The sequence below is a fragment of the Melanotaenia boesemani genome, chromosome 13 (genome assembly GCF_017639745.1).
Source record: "Melanotaenia boesemani isolate fMelBoe1 chromosome 13, fMelBoe1.pri, whole genome shotgun sequence".
In the NCBI taxonomy this organism is placed as follows: domain Eukaryota; kingdom Metazoa; phylum Chordata; class Actinopteri; order Atheriniformes; family Melanotaeniidae; genus Melanotaenia; species Melanotaenia boesemani.
In genome coordinates, this window is record NC_055694.1 from 31,159,041 (window position 1) to 31,179,643 (window position 20,603).

The 20,603-nt window shown below is 39.3% G+C and overlaps 2 long non-coding RNA genes across 2 annotated transcripts; both read right to left on the minus strand.

The window, feature by feature from the left end:
- Positions 1 to 6,304: 6,304 nt before the first annotated feature.
- LOC121651955 lies at positions 6,305 to 7,149 on the minus strand. The gene is made up of 3 exons (XR_006012543.1): positions 7,082 to 7,149; positions 6,649 to 6,744; positions 6,305 to 6,394 (listed from the first exon to the last, which is right to left on the minus strand). It is a non-coding gene; the product is annotated as an uncharacterized LOC121651955 (long non-coding RNA).
- A 12,206-nt stretch (positions 7,150 to 19,355) lies between these two features.
- LOC121651951 lies at positions 19,356 to 20,230 on the minus strand. Its single transcript, XR_006012539.1, has 3 exons — positions 20,105 to 20,230; positions 19,833 to 20,029; positions 19,356 to 19,674 (listed from the first exon to the last, which is right to left on the minus strand). It is a non-coding gene; the product is annotated as an uncharacterized LOC121651951 (long non-coding RNA).
- Positions 20,231 to 20,603: the final 373 nt, after the last annotated feature.

The following is a 20,603-nucleotide window of genomic DNA, read 5'->3' on the forward strand; positions in this document are numbered from 1 at the left end:
TCCCACTGGGACCTGTGCCCCAAGACCGTGGGGGGCTCTTGCTGGGGCTCTCCTCTGCCGCCCTTCGGGTGGGGCTGGAGTCGTCTTCATGGTGGGGTAGCTTGGGTTAGTGCTTCGGGGCTGCTGCTGAGGGCCTGGGTCTCTGGGCTGCCCTGGTCTGCCTCTGACCTCCATAGAGGCGTGGTCGCATTTGCATGATCTTACTCACCACTCTTCATCACTGATCACTCCTTATTCCTCATGCTCTGCATGCTGACACAGTCACTGAGTTGTCCAGTGGGTTTATATACTAAGAGATCATTATTTTTCCTGTGAGTTAGTATCTGGTATCTAGTATTCTGTCCCCTCCGGTCAGGTCCAGCAGGATTGCATAGATTCTGTGATTCAAAGTAAATAAATAGATAAATAAATTAACCAGATTCTCAAGAGCAGCCTTACCCATAGGCCTCCCCTTGGCAGAGCAAATTTGTTCAGCACGATACAGCAACCAGATTATCATTTTGCTTGCTCTGATGCTGGACAGGACAAGTAAAAAAAAAAAAAAAAAAAGATGCAACCCTTCTCCAACACACCTGAATCGAATGACTGTCTCGTTACCAGGCCTCTGCAGAGCTGAATGACATGCAAATGACATCTGATTCAAGTGTGTTGGAGAAGGGTTGCATCTAAAAGTTGGTATGGTAGATCTCGAGGACCGAACTTGGGCACCCCTGGTTTATAATATATCTTTCTGTAACCTTTATGTTGGTGACATGCTGAGAAACAGAAACGAGCGTGCACCATACAACCCAGTGTGTATGGGATCGTGCATGCCGAGGTTTGGCTTGCCGCTGCCTCATTTCAGCTTGGAGTGATTTAAAAAATAAATTTATAATAGATCAATGAACACGTTAAAATGATATGTGATAATTATTGAAAATCATGTTATTATGGCGTGTTTGTTTGTGAAAAATCAATATGTGTGGTTTATTAATCACTATCACTAAAATTGGCTGCTGTTCTCATGGTGACATTTTTACAGTGGGTTTGTGATTTTCTAGTTTCATATGGCTTTGTAGATGCGCACCAATCGGCTGTTTTGGAGGCGTCCATTTTTGCCAAGTTGGTGAAACTGGAAAAAAAACTACCTGTTGGTAATGACGTCACATATTCTGGGTTGCTCGGAAGTCCGACTTTTATTGACTTTATTGATTGAATAAAAAAACCTATTCTTAGATGAATTGATGAGAAAATAAAATAAAGCACTGTTGATCATTCATGAGGAGCATCAGTGCAGCATAAACCAAACTGGACACCATCCAAATTTATACTGCAGATATGAGTCTTTAGATTTTAGGACCAAATCGTTGCTGTAGGGGAAACACCCTTAATGTCCAAAATTCGTGAATTTTTTTTTCCTTCATAAATCAGTGCTATTGCTCACCCTTTATGTCTGTCTGTAGTTTTACAAATATTTAACCAAAGATATATATATAATGTAAAACACAATACCAAGTTTGATGACATTATGCCCATTATTCCAAAAACCATACAGTTTTATTCATTTTTTGAAAAATAACAGTTTTGGACATATAGGTTTGTGCCCGAAAAACTTACATTTGTTCTTAAACACCCAGATCAGCCTGCCAGTGCAGGAAGAAACATTTTACAAACCTACATCTAAGAGAGCTGTACAGATGGAAATTAACTTTTTAAACTTTGTAACATCTTCAGATGGTGTTTGCTGCTGAGGAGTGAAAGAAAATGATGAGTTAACACTAGAAGCATTCACAGAGCGAAGACCTCTGCCAAGCTATTGGAATTTTTTCCCCGCCAGTGATTATGGGCATCATGTTTTAGTTAGAAGCTTTAATGGCAAATTTATCTTCATCTCCCCATGATAAATAATTAAAAAAATTCAGAGATCCAGGCGGTGTTCCGGATCACCCTCAAGACCTAATCACTTATTTGTTATTCCATTACTGATATTTCCTGAAAATTTAATAAAAATCCATCCATAACTTTCTGAGTTATAACAAGTAAGTATAGACAAATGAATTTCTCTTGATAAAAATGTCCTAAATCAGAGTAAAAGATTCTGAAGACATTGCAGCTGCTTTGGTCAGTCAGCTTTTCTGTTTTTTTAATTAACCCTTTAAACAAACTGCTGTTCCGTCTTTTAGTAGCTGAAAAAATTCTATGGTTGAAATGTTGAAGATTCAAACAGACAAGATGCAGCTGATCTGATCAGAGAGAAGAAACAAACAGAACATGTACAGAACCAAACCAAAAATCTATCTTGGCTAATTGAATCTCTCTCTCTCTCACACACACACACACACACATACACACATACTTGTTTTTTCCAGCCACGTGTGAACGTGATTTAAGCCCTGAATTTGTGAGACTGATGGGGACACAACTTTTTAAATGAGCTAAAGGCCTGGTTTTAGCTTGGAAAAATTTTTAGGGACACGGAAATACAAAATATCAAATTAAACATAAAAATTTATCAAATTCAGAAAATTGGAAATTTGTCAGGTTTGTCATCCTGGTGGGGACGTGTCCATTTAGTTTAATCACCGACTACCACTAGGTGGCACTGTTAAGTTTATCTTTACAAAACATTTATATACATACATACATAAAGATGTCTGATATGAACAATGGGAGTTTTTTCTAAGTCAATAAAGAACTGAGTGTGGATTATGTTTGATTTTCTTGTTAAAAATATATAGTAACTTTTCTGTACCTAGTATCTTGTGTACTGCCCATTGACACATACTGGAATTCACTTTAGTGTTTTATATAAAGCATTTTATTGTACAATCCCGTAGTGCACAAATTCCAACATTAACATGTTCAAAAAGATGCATTCAAGACAACATTCATTTGGATAAATGAAAAACTAAAAATGTAGGTATACTTGAATATGTATCTAGAAATGAAAACACTATGTATGTACTGTATATGTACAGTATTATATACTCCTGAACTGTAGCTGTGACGAACGTCCAAAACTTCAACTTTTTAAAAATCCCAAACAGAACAGGTATGGTTGTGACATAAAGAAATGGCCCATTCCACAGTAAGGTCATCGCTTACCTTCTTTCGTTTTAATGCATCTATGCGATTTTTTACATAAAACTTCACTCCCTGCCATGTCCTGCCTTGAAGGGCTACTGGTGAGGCTTCAATGCACTTCATACACTGGGCTTTCCCAGGAACCCTTCCAGACTCAATGCAGTTCATCAGAGTTTTCTCCACTGCCTGGATTTCTTCTTGGTTCCACTTCAGTCTCTTCGTTTGTGATAATCCTGAAAAGCTTTTAAAGTTACTTTAGGTTCTTCAAATAATAAAAAATACTTTAATCCATGTGACAGGGCAAGTTATGAAGTTATAATGAAAACATTAATTTACCACAGCAGTACACAGTATTAAAAGTATTATTTGCTGTTTGGGGGTGGGCGGATGGATTACAATAATAGTTGGCAATTGTCTAAGTTTTACCAGCACTTGCAAAATGATCAGTTATAGGAGTAGTAATTCCGCAAAGTACTTCACAAGAATGGATGATTAAGGTCAGGTGGACGCTGATAAATCTGCAGTGCTATTGTCTAATATATCAGACAATCCCAAAGGATTTCACAAAGAGTACATTTTTGAGTCTGATTTCAGAGAGCACTAATATAAAGTGGGGTTCTATAATGGACAAAACCCAAACCTCAAAAAAAAAAAAAGAATCTAAAAAAATGTTAGAAAGAAATGTGATTCTTTTTAAGTGGAATTATAAAGAAAGATTAAGCTGATCAACCAAACTACCTTAGATGATGTTCATGGTGACATCACTGGGGAAGAAGGAAAAGAAAAACTAAAAACAAACAAGGTAATGCTTTTAAGGGCATTCACCAAATGAAAAACATAAACTAAAGTGTTATGTGTAGAGACATAATCTGGTCATCACCAGGTTGTAAAATAAGAAAATCTCAGCTGAACACTAATAAAGATATTGTTGAGAACTGTTTATTAATTTCTCTTTAGTTTAGTTTGATAAGATATAAAGGAAACAGGTTTACACCTGTTAAAGTATTTAATGAACAGTTCAACAACAAGCAGAGTGACTGTTCTTGTTCACAAAAGTTGACTTCAGTTTGAAGTCAACAAGTGTTCAGTTTGAAAGATGTCTGTCTAGGAACATTTCTGAAGCTGCCTCTTCATAATCTCCAAGAAGAAAGAGAAAGTACCTTCAATTGTGTTGGAGCTGCCGGACACGTCTGTGGCCACTGGTACTTCATCATCTGATATTTCTATTAAAAACAAACAAAATCAAATCACAATATATGCAATTTTGAGAAAATAATCAGGTAGTGTACGAAAATTATAGAAGCCAAAAGAAGAATTCCTTAAAGTTGGACAATGTAACTTTACAACCTTAAAACTCACACTGACATTATGTGCATTCCTGGAACTGTTGTCTGGTAACATCCTGAGGCTGAGAATACAAAGCTAATTTTAGTTTCAGGATGCTGCATCACATTCAGTGTTGGGCATGTTACTTAAAAAAAAAAAAGTAATAAATTAAAGTTACTTGTTACTTCCTGCAAAAGGGAATGGCATTATCAAGGTAATTAATTTCCCGGGAAAGTAACTACTCCATTACATTTTAAAAAATGATCAAATGTTCCCTTTAACGGAATTTCAAATCCATCAGCATGTTTATGTATTTATTTATAATAAAACTCAATATTAGACCTGACTAATGGATGAAATGGAAACCTGGTGGAATAAATTACTAACAGAAAAATTATGGACACTGATCTCAGGCTGTTGGATGTCATGTCCCCATCTCCTCCTCTTCACCTGATTCTACCTACTTACAACCACCATAAAAAAAAAAAAGTGTTCTGGTTATGATGAACATTTCTCATAACGTTGTCTTTTATCTCTGAGGGAAAACTGATGTCTGTGGTTCCAGGAGACTCGCTGCTGCTGCGTCTCCTGCTTGCTTGTGTGTGTTGCTGCACACACTGACTGAAGTCTGCTCGTTTACTATCAGCCAGGTGATGACCCAGGAGAAGTGAGAAGTGGTGAGGAGGAGCTTGGAGAGAGGAAAGCGTTTGCTAGTGGAACGAGGCTTTACCAAAACAAAAGAGGCATGCATCTTTCAGGACGAAATTGGCCATAAAAATAAAAAGTTAATGAAGCCATAATTTTGTACAGATTTCTTTTAGACTGTAGTCTGCAAAGTGCAACGGTGTCCATTAGAGGTCTATTAATCAATACCTAAGGACAATTAGTATGACTGAACAGAACTTTGCTGCCTAGAGCAGCTGAAAAATTAAAATAAAATTAGCAGTTCGCATATTAATGTGAAGTTATCTACGAAATAAATAAAGGCCAAACATCAACATTATTTATCAGGTTGGAACATTTTCTAAGAGATGGATGGAATAGATGGATCGATGGATGATTTTCTAAGTTTATCGGAAAACTGATTTGTTTGTTCTGTGGTTAAAAGGGGTGTTCTCACCAATCAAGCGGTTGGATCTGAGAGGGTCATCTGGCTGATCGCCCAGTTTAAATGAAGTAAAAACTCTGTGATAAATGACCCAATTCTCTTGCACACAGTCACAGCACAACACAGCAACTCTTCTGCTAAGTGTATTCTTCAGGTTCACCCGTATCACTCCACCTCATAGCCACTGTAGCAGCAGCACAATATAGTCCCAACAGATGTGAAATGTATGTTAACCCAAAATTAATATAATCTTAAAAAGTAACACTGTTAGTAACAGTGTCATTTTCAACGCCGTTACATCCATCACTAATCACTTTACAGTGGAGTTTTGCTTTACGACACCATGTCACACAGAAGTAACTGGATGCAAACACACTGATTCAAAATAAACAGGGCCAAGAGTCAACAGACTGACTTTTACTGTCTGGATTAGATTTCAGAGAAGAGACGGGATGAAGACGATGCTGAAGCCATTGTTAGGGGAGCAACTCACTGAGAAAATTTACCAAAGTTCAGTAGTGAAGCTTAAGAATAGCAATCATGCAGGACAGTGGCCTCTTTTCTTTTTATTACTGATTACCTGCTATCTGTTCCTGTAACCTGATCTGTTGTCCTGGATGTCCGAATGCTGTTATAGTTATGTTCGTTTTTTTTTTTTTTTTAATCTTTTTCTTAAAAAAAAAAAATAAAATAAATAAAAACAGACTGCAAAATTAAATGGCCCATTAGAGATAAATAGGTATTTGAATTTAATCTAAAGGTTTCATAGGCTTTATCAAACAATTTGCCATCTCATTTTGTCCCCAACAGGAATATTCCTACCTTTGGTTGAAGGCAGATCTTTGTTTTGTTTTTGTCCATTTTCAGTGGCGCTTTTCTTAGTCACCCCAGACAGACCTAAAGACAGGAGGTCTCTTTAGTAAATGAGTATACAAAAGTGCAAGTAGTTCAGATGTTTGCCTTCTACAAAAATCTGAAATTGCTAGTTGAAATCTTAAACTTATTTTACAGTATTTCTCAATAGTACTAAAACAGACACTGTTGGCATTTTAATCATCTAATTTTTTTCATCACCATTTAGTTTGATCCTGTTAACACTTTTTAAAAAATTTTTTTTGGCTTATGTAATACAATTACATTTTCATTTATACCTGATGATTTAGCAGATGAAGTTAAAACTGCAGTATCCCTCTCAGTTGAGTCAACTTCATCGTCAGTCTCTGATATGCTGACCACAGACATTTTCTCTGGAAATAAAGCTATTAGATGGCTAAATAAAAAATAATAAATAAATAAAACAAATAAAAAAAAGGCAAAGGAACAGGAGCAAGGATGGATCTGGAACAGAACACCTAACAATGAAATTTATATGCTAGTGGCAAAAAGTTAAGTTTTTCCTTGTTTTGATACCATTCAAGAGAACAACTTTAAATGTAAAATATATAGTAATCGAAAGGTATTAAAAGCAAGTTACCAAGGAGATTTAGAATCTTTAATGCCCACTGTGTTCTTTGAATATTAGCATTATTAGATTTCTTGGAGAGAAAGAAGTCAGATGTAGTTTACGATACAGGACTGCTTTACCTTCTGGATCTATACTGATCTCATCCAGGTTTTTTCCCTTAACGTTGGACAGCTGCCCTTGTTCCAGCACCATCAACACCTTACTAATCTTCGCTAACTGTAACGTCCCATCAGGCAGTCTGTAATATTGACGATGGACTCTGATGTCGTGACTGAGAAAGTCTGCCAGGTCGTCCATCTCATTGCCCTTCAGGTTTAGGACCTTCGACATGGTGGCCATGTGTTTTCTAAGTTTAGTTGAGGACAATGCTTCTGGGTGATTTGCGCCACAGCTTTGAGCCATCTGATCCTCTGAAGTGACTGAGAGTCTGTGGTGTCCCAAACATGTATGGATTGTCATCCAACACATCACAATTACGGTGATTCTGGACAAGCAAGTCCATGGATGACACCACATCAGGCGTCAGGAGAATAGGGACCTTTCGGCCGCGTTTACCTTTTATCTTAATTCGCCTGAAGTGCTTACACAGCTTCTTCTCAACTTCAGACAAAGCAAGCTCCACATCTGGATGAGTGACAGAGGTATCTCTCAAGGTAAAAGCATTCAGAGGCATCTTAGATACTTCTCCCTCTCTTCTCCGGTTGAAAAGTATCACCTCACAAAGAGTGACTTTAGCAAGTTCAGCCCAGTTCTTCTTCACCACTTCTTCCTTGAGGTTCCTATGGCACTCCATCCTTTTTCCATCAAGATACTGGTGCATCTTTCTCACGTCTTCAGTACATGGAAGAAGCTGTGGAGCATTCCATTTCCCCTCATTTAAATTACTGAGGGCATGGGAAGACACGTACTCACTCCATTTGGTTTCACAGATTTGTTTAAAGACCCGAACATTGTGAGTGGTGATCTCATCGCCTGAGATCATAGCTTCACATTCAAGAACATCAGCCACTTTCTTGAGATTGTGACCCAGCTTAAATGCTAAAGATGGTGTTTTGTACACATTTGTTTTCTCATCCAAGCCAACCACCCTCTTAACAGCTTCTATGACATGAAGAAAATTAGCTGGCACAAAGAAATCTGACAGCATCTGTAACTTGCCATCTTTTTGTCCTTGCAGAACAACTCGCCCAGTCTCACGCATCTTCTGTTGGATGTATTCATGTCTTGTAACATCTTGACCATGCTTGTTGAACAAATGTTCTCCGCATTTCAAGATGCACTTCTCACTGCGGACAACCTTTGTTATGTCATCATTGTGCATGGCAAGAACTAGTTTCCAAAACCGTGCATTGACACTGTCTGGTACTGGCTCTGCATATTTACAAAGGGCTTGGACTCTAGATGTTCCTGGCTTTAGTCCTTTCACCTGTTGACTGAGGTGACACCTCTGCATATGTCTCCACAGTGAATTCCTCTTAAGGTAAGCCTCACAGTTGATGCAATGCAAGTAATCTGCAGCTTTTGCAGGTTTAATAGATTGTTGACGTGGTATGACCATTCCTTTTCATTCTTTAATCACTTTATTATTGTGGGCATGGTTTCCTTGATTTCTCAATAAAGAAAGCTGCAGCCTGCGCTCTTTAGAGCCTTTGGGACATTTCAGTGCATTTTCCACTTCTGGTTTATCACTGTGTTTGGATTCCAGATGAAGTGACATTTTACTGTAAGGTTTACTGCAAAATACACAGTAAAACCTTTTATTGTAAAGCCTGTCGCCATCTTCCTTCTTTTTCAGGGTCATGACTGTCACATCAGAAGAAGAGGATACTTTGGGGTCATCTGCAGCTTGGGAACTGGGAGGGGTCACACGCCTTTTCTTAAGTGGTTGGACTTCCAGAGAGGAAGCTGAAGTTGTTTCTTTGACTCTCTTCTTCTTCTTCCTTTTGACCTGTTTAACAACTGCTGAACTCTCACTGTCTGTCGCGCTCAGATTCAGGAACATAATCATCCTCACTGATGTCAGAACTTAGAGGTTCTTCTGTGAATCCAAGCATTCCTTTGTGTAGCCAAAATAAAATAAAAAATGATTATCTTCCAAATAAATAACATAAGCAGAATCTAAAATTGTCAGATTAGTAATTAAAGAACGTTGGGGGGGCAAAAAACAACAACACTACTTCAAACACTAGAATCATGTTTTATGCGGTCGAAAAAGACTAAATGTTTTTGTTCCCAACATTTTAAGCCTGAGGTTGGTTTGAACTTTGTTTTCAAACACCCATGAAATCATGAACATACTTTTCTAAATTGGAGAACCACAATGTTTATGGCAACAAGTTCCATAAAGACTCTTAGATTTTAAACACATCTGTTTTTTCCTCCATTACGAATACTTGATTTTGTGTAAAATTAAGCATTTTTTCCTCTAAAGCTGTAACTAAAAAAATCTCTTTGAGGGAAAATTTCTCCAACAAAAGGAGCTCAGAATATTCTTACGCCACATGATGCTTTTTGGGAAGAAAAGTAGAGCTAAAGGACATATAGATTTTTTTTTTTTTTTTTTTTTTTTTTTATTGCTGCACTAACTTTTATTCATATTTTTCAAACAACAAATTACGTTTTCCAATTTGATCAAATCTCTGGTTTCTAAGAAGTACTATCATGTTAAAATCAACAGTGTAACATCACTGCGATGGCAGAACAGAACTGAACATAACAAAGTTATAGAACTGCTGATTTTCTGGCCTTTGTGGAACAAAAAGACACCTTGACTATTAATTTACTGGAAAGCGCTAACCATGATGAAGTGATTGCAATGTGCAAAAATGGGCACTTTGACCACAGAACTAATGAAACCACATTTTCAACCTGACCTAACATTTGTAACCTCAAGGAATAATCAGCCAACAATTAACAAGGGACATGCATCAAAACTGATCTTTAGAGAAATCAAATCATCAACAGATAAATCATAATCAAATCATTAGGTTAGAAAAGATTCAGACCTGTAACAAACAAAGTTTCCCCCAAAAAATGACAATGGATTTACACATGGCCATTAACCAAGTGCTTGGACAGCTTAATTATATGCTGCAGAACATATTAATAAGCTAATTCTTGAAAAAAAGAATTTCCAACATCAGTGAATTTTAAGGTTATAGTCATACAAGTGGAAGTAATAGATACACACTAAGTATGTGTTGGTTTGATGATGATGCTTTGTAGATATACTTACAATCAAACTGTCCGTTCTTTTGAGCTCTGGCACGCTCATGTCCTGGACTACCAAGGCTGGAGTTAGCTCAAGGATGATAGTATCATCACTCTCACTGGATGACTGTTGCAGCTGCTAAAATTAAAAACAGATATAGTCAAATTAGTCCAACCCTAAAGAAAATGCTATGCTTTGACACAAAGCTACAGAATTAACTTGAAGGTATTTATAAATCTTGAAGATCTTGTTTCTAAACAGCAACAAAAATGCAGAAGCTCCTTCCTGTCAGACTGATAGAGATAAACATCAATCTCTGATCAGCAGCTTCAGCATCAGGATGTTAGCCACTTCAAGTCTTTTGATATTTGACTTTTTTTTTAAACAGTTGGACAGACTTTATCGTACATTATGGTGTCTTTCTGAATTTTAATTGATAACATAAATTTAGGAAGTATAAAGAGATACTGATTTGTTTGCTTAATATTTTACTAAGCCACAGTCAAACAGCTGAAGCCATAAATACAAACATCTGAAACATTTACGTTGAAACTCACAACAGCTAAAAACAGCTGAAGATATCATCCCAGAAAAGCAAGGCTGGGTGCTGGATTGAAAAGGCAAGATCACACTAATGAATAAAGTTGACACACACACACACACATATATATATATATATATATATATATATATATACACAGTATGTATTATTTATTTTATTTTTTCTTACATATATATCTGCAGATATTTGTAAATATGTTTAAAAAAAAAATCACACCCGTGGTTCATCAGCTGATTGTGGTCAGGTGACCCCATGTGATTGTATTGATGGAGGTGTTTAAAATGTCAATTTATTAAATTTTTCAGAAGCAGCTTCTGGTGGGACTTTATTTGTCTAAACCCACAGCAGTTGTCATCTTTGAGACGTATGTAATAATGAAAGATGTGAAGTACCACTAACACTTACATTCTGCTGATGTAGAAAAGACGTTCTCTCCTTTTCTTCATTTGCTGTGCTTACGCAGGCCTTCTCGTAATGCTCCTCACATCTATCATGATGTGCTCTGAGTTTCTGGAGGTGACGCAAGTGACGTTTTTGATCCTATAAAACATAACACAAGCATCTGTAAAAACTCCACATTTGCTAAACAAAACAGACTAGAAACACAGCTAAAGTGGAAGCAATCCTTAATCAACTAGAGAATGATACATTTGAGTGAAACTTTTCAGCATTTTATTATCTAATTCAGTGGCTCCAAACCTGAAAGGGTTAGGGGGTCCCTGAGGATTTGAACTTTCAGTTATTATGATCAATGTCTACATATTGTCCCTATTTTCAGAAAGAAAAGTTAGATGCTATGTTTTTAATTTAACTTTGGTTTTATCAAAGGACAGGACTCAGTCAGAATACATCGTTTTCGGTGGGAATCTCACTTTTGAAAGAATAAAACCAGCATGGCTTCAGCATAGGGTGGGGCAGGGGGTCCATGGCTTTTTAGTATTTGCATTAAGGGGGTCCCCGAGTAAAATCGGTTGGGAACCCCTGATCTGCTTGATTGCTATAATACAGATCGTGATCTCAGGTGTCCCAAAATGTTTATGATACCACACCCTCATCATCACACCTTCATCACCACACCCTCATCATCACAACCTTATCACCACACCTTCATCACCAGAGCTTCATCACCACACTCTCATCACCACAACCTCATCATCACAACCCTATCACCGCACCTTCATCACCACACCCCCATCACCAGAGCTTCATCACCACACCCTCATCACCACACCCTCATCATCACAACCTTATCACCACACCTTCATCACCACACCCTCATCATCACAACCTTATCACCACACCTTAAACACCAGAGCTTCGTCACCACATAATCATCACCACACCGTCATCACCACAACCTCATCACCACACCCTCATCATCACAACCTTATCACCACACCTTCATCACCACACCCTCATCACCAGAGCTTCATTACCCCACCCTCATCATCACAACCTTATCACAACACCTTCATCACCACATCTCATCATCACAACCTTATCACCACACCTTCATCACCACACCCTCATCACCAGAGCTTCATCACCACAACCTCATCACCAGAGCTTCATCACCACACCCTCATCACCAGAGCTTCATCACCACACCCTCATCACCAGTGCTTCATCACCACATCATCGCCACAACCTTATCATCACACCTTCATCACCACACCCTCATCATCACAACCTTATCACCACACCTTCATCACCAGAGCTTCACCACCACACTCTCATCACCACAACCTCATCATCACAACCCTATCACCACACCTTCATCACCACACCCCCATCACCAGACCTTCATCACCAGAGCTTCATCACCACACCCTCATCACCACACCCTCATCATCACAACCTTATCACCACACCTTCATCACCACACCCTCATCATCACAACCTTATCACCACACCTTAAACACCAGAGCTTCGTCACCACATAATCATCACCACACCGTCATCACCACAACCTCATCACCACACCCTCATCATCACAACCTTATCACCACACCTTCATCACCACACCCTCATCACCAGAGCTTCATTACCCCACCCTCATCATCACAACCTTATCACAACACCTTCATCACCACATCTCATCATCACAACCTTATCACCACACCTTCATCACCACACCCTCATCACCAGAGCTTCATCACCACATCCTCATCACCACACCTTCATCACCACACCCTCATCATCACAACCCTATCACCACACCTTCATCACCACACCCTCATCACCAGAGCTTCATCACCAGAGCTTCATCACCACATCTTCATCACCAGAGCTTCATCACCACATCATCGCCACAACCTTATCATCACACCTTCATCACCACACCCTCATCATCACAACCTTATCACCACACCTTCATCACCAGAGCTTCATCACCACACTCTCATCACCACAACCTCATCATCACAACCCTATCACCACACCTTCATCACCACACCCTCATCACCAGACCTTCATCACCAGAGCTTCATCACCACACCCTCATCACCAGAGCTTCATCACCACACCCTCATCACCAGAGCTTCATCACCACATCATCACCACACCCTTATCACCAGAGCTTCATCACCACATCCTTATCATCGCACCTTCATCACCACACCTTCATCACCAGAGCTTCATCACCACACTCTCATCATCACAACCTCATCCCCACACCTTCATGACCACACCCTAATCATCACAACCATATCACCACACCGTCATCACCAGAGCTTCATCACCACAACCTCATCACCACATCCCTATCATCGCACCTTCATCACCACACCCTCATCACCAGAACTTCATCACCACACTTTCATCACCACAACCTCATCACCACATCCTTATCATCGCACCTTCATCACCACACCCTCATCACCAGAGCTTCATCACCACAACCTCATCACCACAACCTCATCACCACATCCTTATCATCGCACCTTCATCACCACACCCTCATCACCAGAGCTTCATCACCACAACCTCATCACCACAAGCTCATCACCACATCCTTATGATCGCACCTTCATCACCACACCCCCATCACAAGAGCTTCATCACCACACTTTCATCACCACAACCTCATCACCAGAGCTTCATTACCACACCCTCATCATCACAACCTTATCACCATAGCATCATCACCAGAGCCTCATCACCACATCCTTATGATCGCACCTTCATCACCACACCCCCATCACAAGAGCTTCATCACCACACTTTCATCACCACACCCTCATCACCAGAGCTTCATCACCACGCCGTCATCACCACAGCTTCATCACCACACCGTCATCACCACAGTTTCATCAACACACAGCATCTCTCTGTGTGCACAGCATCCAGACGCCCATCTATCAGATCTCTATCAGGTTATTGATGACCAAGACCCTCTGATCAATACTCAGAGGTCACCTCTCTCTACTCCATCTCCTCATGTTGTCTTTTTTCTTGTGTTTGAACTCAGCTCCATCTCTTCATTTCGACTCTCCTTTTTTCCTTTGTCTTTTGTTGTTCCCCCACCCCCCAATCTTTTCTCTCTTCCTGGAATTTGATAATTTTATTCCCATCATGCGCCTTCCATTTGCTTTAACTTCTACTAGTTAACACACACTCAGTGCAGTGTGATTGCAGACAGAGCTTCAGTGTTTATTTCCCGTTTCACAGATTCCTGCCTGATTACATGCTGGAAGATGGACAATGAACTCTTTACAGTGTCATCTCTTCTTCTTCTGTTCTGTTTTCCATCAAAGCAGCATGATATTTCTGGAGTGGTTGATGTTCGTCTGACACTTTGGATCAAACAAAAGCTCCTGAAATGTGATTTTCTGACTTTTTCAGTGCTTTGCATGAAAACTCTGTCACATAAACATTTACAGCAAGCTACTTTTGACTCAGATATGGCACTTGCAAGTGACTTGTCATATGTGCTCAAAAGAAGCTTTCAGTAGAGAAGTCGTGCTCATGCCATTGGGTAGACACGGCGAGCCATAGTATTGTTTTTGGCAGGCATCTCAGTTTTAGTCTTTGTCTTCAGGACAAAAATGCTAATTAGTTTTAGTCACATTTTAGTAATTTCTAAGTTTGATAGTTTTAGTCCAGTTTTAGTTGATGAAAACTCAAAAATATTTTAGTCTAATTTTAGGCAAATAAAAAAAGTATTAGTCTTTTAACAAATTAATGTAGGTCAATAATACATATTAAAAAGTGGAATCAAAGTTGACAGATTATATAACAAGTATTGCACTTCATAAAACAAGTTAACCTTAATGCTTTTGCATAATAACCAGATCTTTTACCAGATTGATAGCTTTGGCCGAGACTGTCCCATCAACAGGGAAGCAATGCTGCCGTGTTTTACTTAACTGCTGTTGGGCAGAAACCTTTTATTTCTATATTTCACCTATTTTCATAAACTGATGCCCTACTTCAACATAGAAAAATGTCACACAAGAAAATAGCAGATCTATAAGTTCAACATATAGCAACACATTGTGAGCTTGTTGTTTGGTTATTTTCATCAATAATTATAAAATTAAAGGAATGGTTTTAGACTTAGAAAGTTTCCCAGCCAACAGTAAATACTTTCTGATCTACTTAGGGTGATGCATTACACAGATAAAGTGCTAACTGTGGAATCAGTTACTCCAAAAAAGCAAAGAGCAACAACATCCTTACTTTGATAACTGTGGCTTTATTTCTGAGAATTTTCTGAAGTGAATACTCCACCCTGATCATAGACATGCCCAAAATATGAGCAAAGGATGAGGAACACATGCTCAACTTGACCTGGTCTGCTGGTGAAATTATGATGGATTATAGTTAAAATATGTCTCTCCTCACCATCTAGAAGCTGTGAGATTCTAATCCTGCTTTCTGTCTGTTCACCTGATGCTGATATTCATCAGAAATTGTTCCTTCTGTGTTTAGAAGGAAGCAGCTTCACAGCTTTAAATTCGTCCTGCTGACTTTTTGCCGTTCAGTTAGTAAATCCTGAAAATTTCATTCTTCTTTGTCATAAATATTTGATTTTATATATATATTAAGAAATATTTTAATGGTTGCTGTTATTGTTATATGCAGATGGTCACTGCCAGTAGTCTGAATAGTCTGCTTTTTGTACTATTTATGATGTAATTTCTGAATATATTATCAGTTAGAGTTGCACAGTGGGAAGTTATCCTGCTGGGTCTGGTGATTTTGGGGTGCATGTTCATACTCTATAGTGTGTTAATGAAATCACCAGTCATTTTCTGTTTATTTGCATTAAGCAGATCAATATTGAAGTCTTCACTGATGAAAATTCTTGTGTGACTCTTATTTGTGAAGATCTCCTCCATCCAGTCCTTGAACAGTTCACTATGTGAAGCTGGTGTCCCATATATACACACAACTAATGATTACAGGTTTATTCTTGTCTTTGTACGTTTCAAATGATATGCATTCAAACACATTGTCCACAACCACTGACATACTGTCCAACACCCTAAAGTTAATATTTTTATCCCCATATATTATAACTCCACCTCCACCTACAGGTGTTCGTCATAAAATTTGAATATCATGAAATAGAGTCCATCAGTCTGTGGCACTGCTCAGGTGTTATGAGAGCCCAGATTGCTCTGAAAATGGCCTTCAGCTCTTCTGCATTGTTGGGTCTGGCGTATTGCATCTTCATCTTTACAATACCCCATAGATTTGCTATGGCGTTAAGGTCAGGTGAGTTTGCGGGCCAGTTAAGAACAGGCATACCATAGTCCTTAACCTCTTGAACCCGAGGGTTTTTGGAGGTGTAGTTCGCCTGAACAGACTTACCCAAATTAAATCAACAATAACTCTGTAATTTTCAGGTCAATATACATAACCTTGGTCTCAGTGGATAGGTAAGACCCTATGGAATGTAAATCCAGTGTCAGAAACATTGTGAATGTTCATATGTCTGTGCAAATTGTGATAAACCATAGGTAAAAATTAAAAAAATATCCTCGCCTAATTGTTTTCTTTTTTTTACACAGATGAAAACATGATGATAGAAATCATTCTGTGCATAAAGATACAACTGCATGCATTCAGCAACTCCTTGACTACAACTGTACAAAGTTTCATGAGAATAGAACAAAGCTCATAGCTTTTATGCAGGTTTTAGTGTGGATAGTACCAGGCGGACTTTCTATTTGGCCACTTGGATACCCAAACTGTGCCAAATTGTGCTGTGTCTATATTTCCTCCAGAGCTTCTAACACAGTGTATTTGGTTTTCTGTAATTTCTTGGACATGTTTATGGATTTTATCCTTCATTTTAAATGGATAAAAAGTCAAAATGAAGCAAAGAAATGAATGCTGTTCTATATTCGCTCTTTCCGGTGCTCCCATGTGCGTAACTGCAGCAAAATGGCAATGATGCCCAAGCATTTATACCTGACGGATAAAGTCTCTTTAAAGATATCGTTGGAAAGCTTGTAAGATGTAGAATTTGACCAAACTTTATTTACACTGCCAAGACCCACAACAAGACAACAAAACGGCTGTTTTACCTTACGGCTGTTGTTTGTGGCATACATATTTTAAAGTTGTTATTAATCAGAGTGAATTTAGTGGCATTAGCTATTCTTCTTTCAGACACATTATAAATAAAATATCTTTACATCACTAAAGTAACTTTTTTACACAAATGAACCTGTGTTTACACCTGTTGGACCCACTGGTGGGTCTGTCGGGCTTAAGGGGTTAAGCCAGGTACTGCTAGCTTTGGCACTGTGTGCAGGTGCCAAGTCCTGTTGGAAAATTAAATCTGCATCTCCATAAAGTTGGTCAGTGGCAGGAAGCATGAAGTGTTCTAAAACTTCCTGGTAGATGGCTGCGTTGACCATGGACCTAAGAAAACACAGTGGACCAACACCAGCAGATGACATGGCACCCCAAACTATCACTGACTGGAAACTTTACACTCCACCTCAAGCAACATGGATTCTGTGTCTCTCTGTCTTCCTCCAGACTCTGGGACATTGATTTCCAAAGAACATGCAAAATTTCCTTTCATCAGACAACATAACTTTGGACCACTCAGCGGCAGTCCAGTCCTTTTTGTTTTTAGCCCAGGCGAGATGCTTCTGATGCTGTCTCTTGTTCAAGCGTGGTTTGACACCAGGAATGCGACAGCTGAAACCCATGTCTTGCATACGTCTGTGAGTGGTGGTTGCTGAAGCACTGACTCCAGCTGCAGTCCAGTCTTTGTGAATCTCACCCACATTTTTGAATGGGGTTTGTTTTACAATCCTCTCCAGGGTGCGGTCATCCCTATTGCTTGTACACTTTTTTCTATTGCATCTTTTCCTTCCCTTTGCCTCTCTATTAATGTGACACAGAGCTCTGTGAACAGCCAGCCTCTTTAGCAATGAGCTTTTGTGTCTTGCCCTCCTTGTGCAAGGTGTCAATGGTTGTCTTTTGGACAACTGTCAGGTCAGCAGTCTTCCCCATTATTGTGTAGCCAACAGAACTAGACTGAGAGACCATTTAAAGGCCTTTGCAGGTGTTTTGAGTTAATTAGCTGGTTAGAATGTGGCACCAGGTGTCTTCAATATTGAACCTTTCTACAATATTCTAATCTTCTGAGATACTCAATTTGGGGTTTTCATTAGTTGTCATTTATAATCATTAAAGTAAAAGAATCAAACATTTGAAATATGTCAGTCTGTGCGGAATGTTGCCAGGTGTAGATTATTTCAGTGTACATCATGTTTGTGTAGATATAACCTTACAGTTCAGCCCAGGTTGATCAATGGTATTTGTCCAGTTCATTGATACTTTTAACCCTCAACACTTTGGCCTCTTCTGGTGTTCTGTTTAGTTTGATGAATATATTCCCATTTTTAGTCCAAGTGTGTTGAATTTTTTCTGTTTATTCAGGTAGTGTGCTTGTTTGGCAATATCTGCGTTGTGTTTTGTTAGGTGCTCATTGATGAAGACGTTTGTACCTTTACGTTTCCTCCCCTGATTCAGCAGTGCAATTTTGTGTTTTCTGTTAACAAACCTCGTGATGACTGCAGGTTTGCCTTTGGCATTTCTTCTGGGCAACGGATGGCGAGCCTCGATCTTCCCACAGTCCAGCTACCCCTAGTCTGCAAAAAAGCGGCCACCTGCTGCTCCGTGGACCTGAAATCCAGGTTCCTGCCTGTTGTTGGTGGTCACCGCCAAAGCCCGCCCGAGTCAAAAGTAATCCAAAAATTTTATCACAAACCAAGCACCGCGTGCAAACAACAGTGGACAGATTGATATATAATTTGTAGTGTTGAGTTTGCATCAACTGTGGGATTATAAATACTTGCACAAAATTTCTAAATTGCGTTCAAATAGCCTCCTGTAGACCTGCTTCTAGTGTTAAGCTTACTCTATTAATATTTTGAAATCTCATTGTTTTCCAAAATTTTTCTTTGTATTTCCTGTAATGTTATGGGATTGTTTTCTGGGACCATATCCATGATTTCAGTTTTCTGTTCAGGAGACTGAAGACGTTCCACACCTCCTTGTATGTACTGTAATACTCCAACTACTGTGTATTAATACAAAGTAGCAACACGTTTACAAAATACTTGAAACATATTTTATTTTTACACTCCTACAGAACAGTTTACAGGATATACTCTACTACTGTACTCATTGAGTACTGTGTTGATATGCAGCACTGTAATTTTCGAGTGAGAGTAGATACCTATTCTTATTTAGAAATGTCTGGAAGATGAACACTACAATGTACATATTCAAATTTGGCTGCACCATTTGCCCAGTCGCCCTTATTGTTAGACCATGGCTGGTCACATGGTCAACGAAAGTGGTTTGGATCTCAGAGATTACGGTCCTTGGCCTTCCTCATCCTCCCCGTCCTTCTTGTCATGGTTGTAGGAACCATAGCAAGAATGTGGACCCAAAAGCAGATGACACTGAGGAAGGAATAACAGTTTTATTTAAATAATAATTTGAGTCAGCTGGGTCTTGGTCCAGGAAGTTCTTCATTAGAAAGGAAAAGTAAGGGAAAAGGATTAATGTGCATCTGGGAAGAAATGATAGGCAGAGTTGAGTAGCAAGGTCTGTAGCTTACTTAAACCCGGATGAAGTCCGACAGTGGAGGGGGATGGTGAGAAAATGGTCTCCGGCTGTGGTAGGTAAGGTTCTGGCAGCAGGCACGGCAAGCAGGCAGGTAGCTTGCAGCTGGAGGCAAGGCTGGAAAGTGGAGGAAGTCCTGATCCAGAGTTAGCTTGTAGGTAATCCAAACGATCCTTGAGGCTACACAAGGAGCTTAGGGAGTAGAAGACAACAAGGTAAGAAGTACAACGAACCACGAGAAAAAAACACTGGTGAAGGCCTGATTACCACGCTGTAAAGAGAGACAATCTGGCGAAGACTGGAGCTCCTGCAGATCCTTAAGTAGCAGAGTAAATGAGCTGCATATATATCGCTCCAGACTCTGCCCTGAGCCTCCATGGCAGCCTGCTCAGCCCCACCTGGAATCTCAGAAGAAAAAAATACCAAAACACACAGCCAGAGCAAACCACGACGCTCCTCCTCTTACTCTGTTTCCAGTGTTGACATGCATTGCTCCAAAACAGAAGAGCTCACCTGTTGCCCTTTTATGCTGAAGCTTTGATTGTTTATTGTAAAACTGGGTGATAGGTGCCCATGTGATGAGTCAGTGTGCATAGGAGGACAATTAACTTTAGAGTTTTGAATGACAGTGTGTTCCTAGTGAAAACAAGAGATTTTCTTCATGGAGTGTGTTTTAGAGCTGTAATTTGAATGTGAAGCAGGAATTTTGCTTGTAGTTTAGTAGAATTGGTTCTGGGGGTTGATGCATGAGTTACATGTTGTGGTC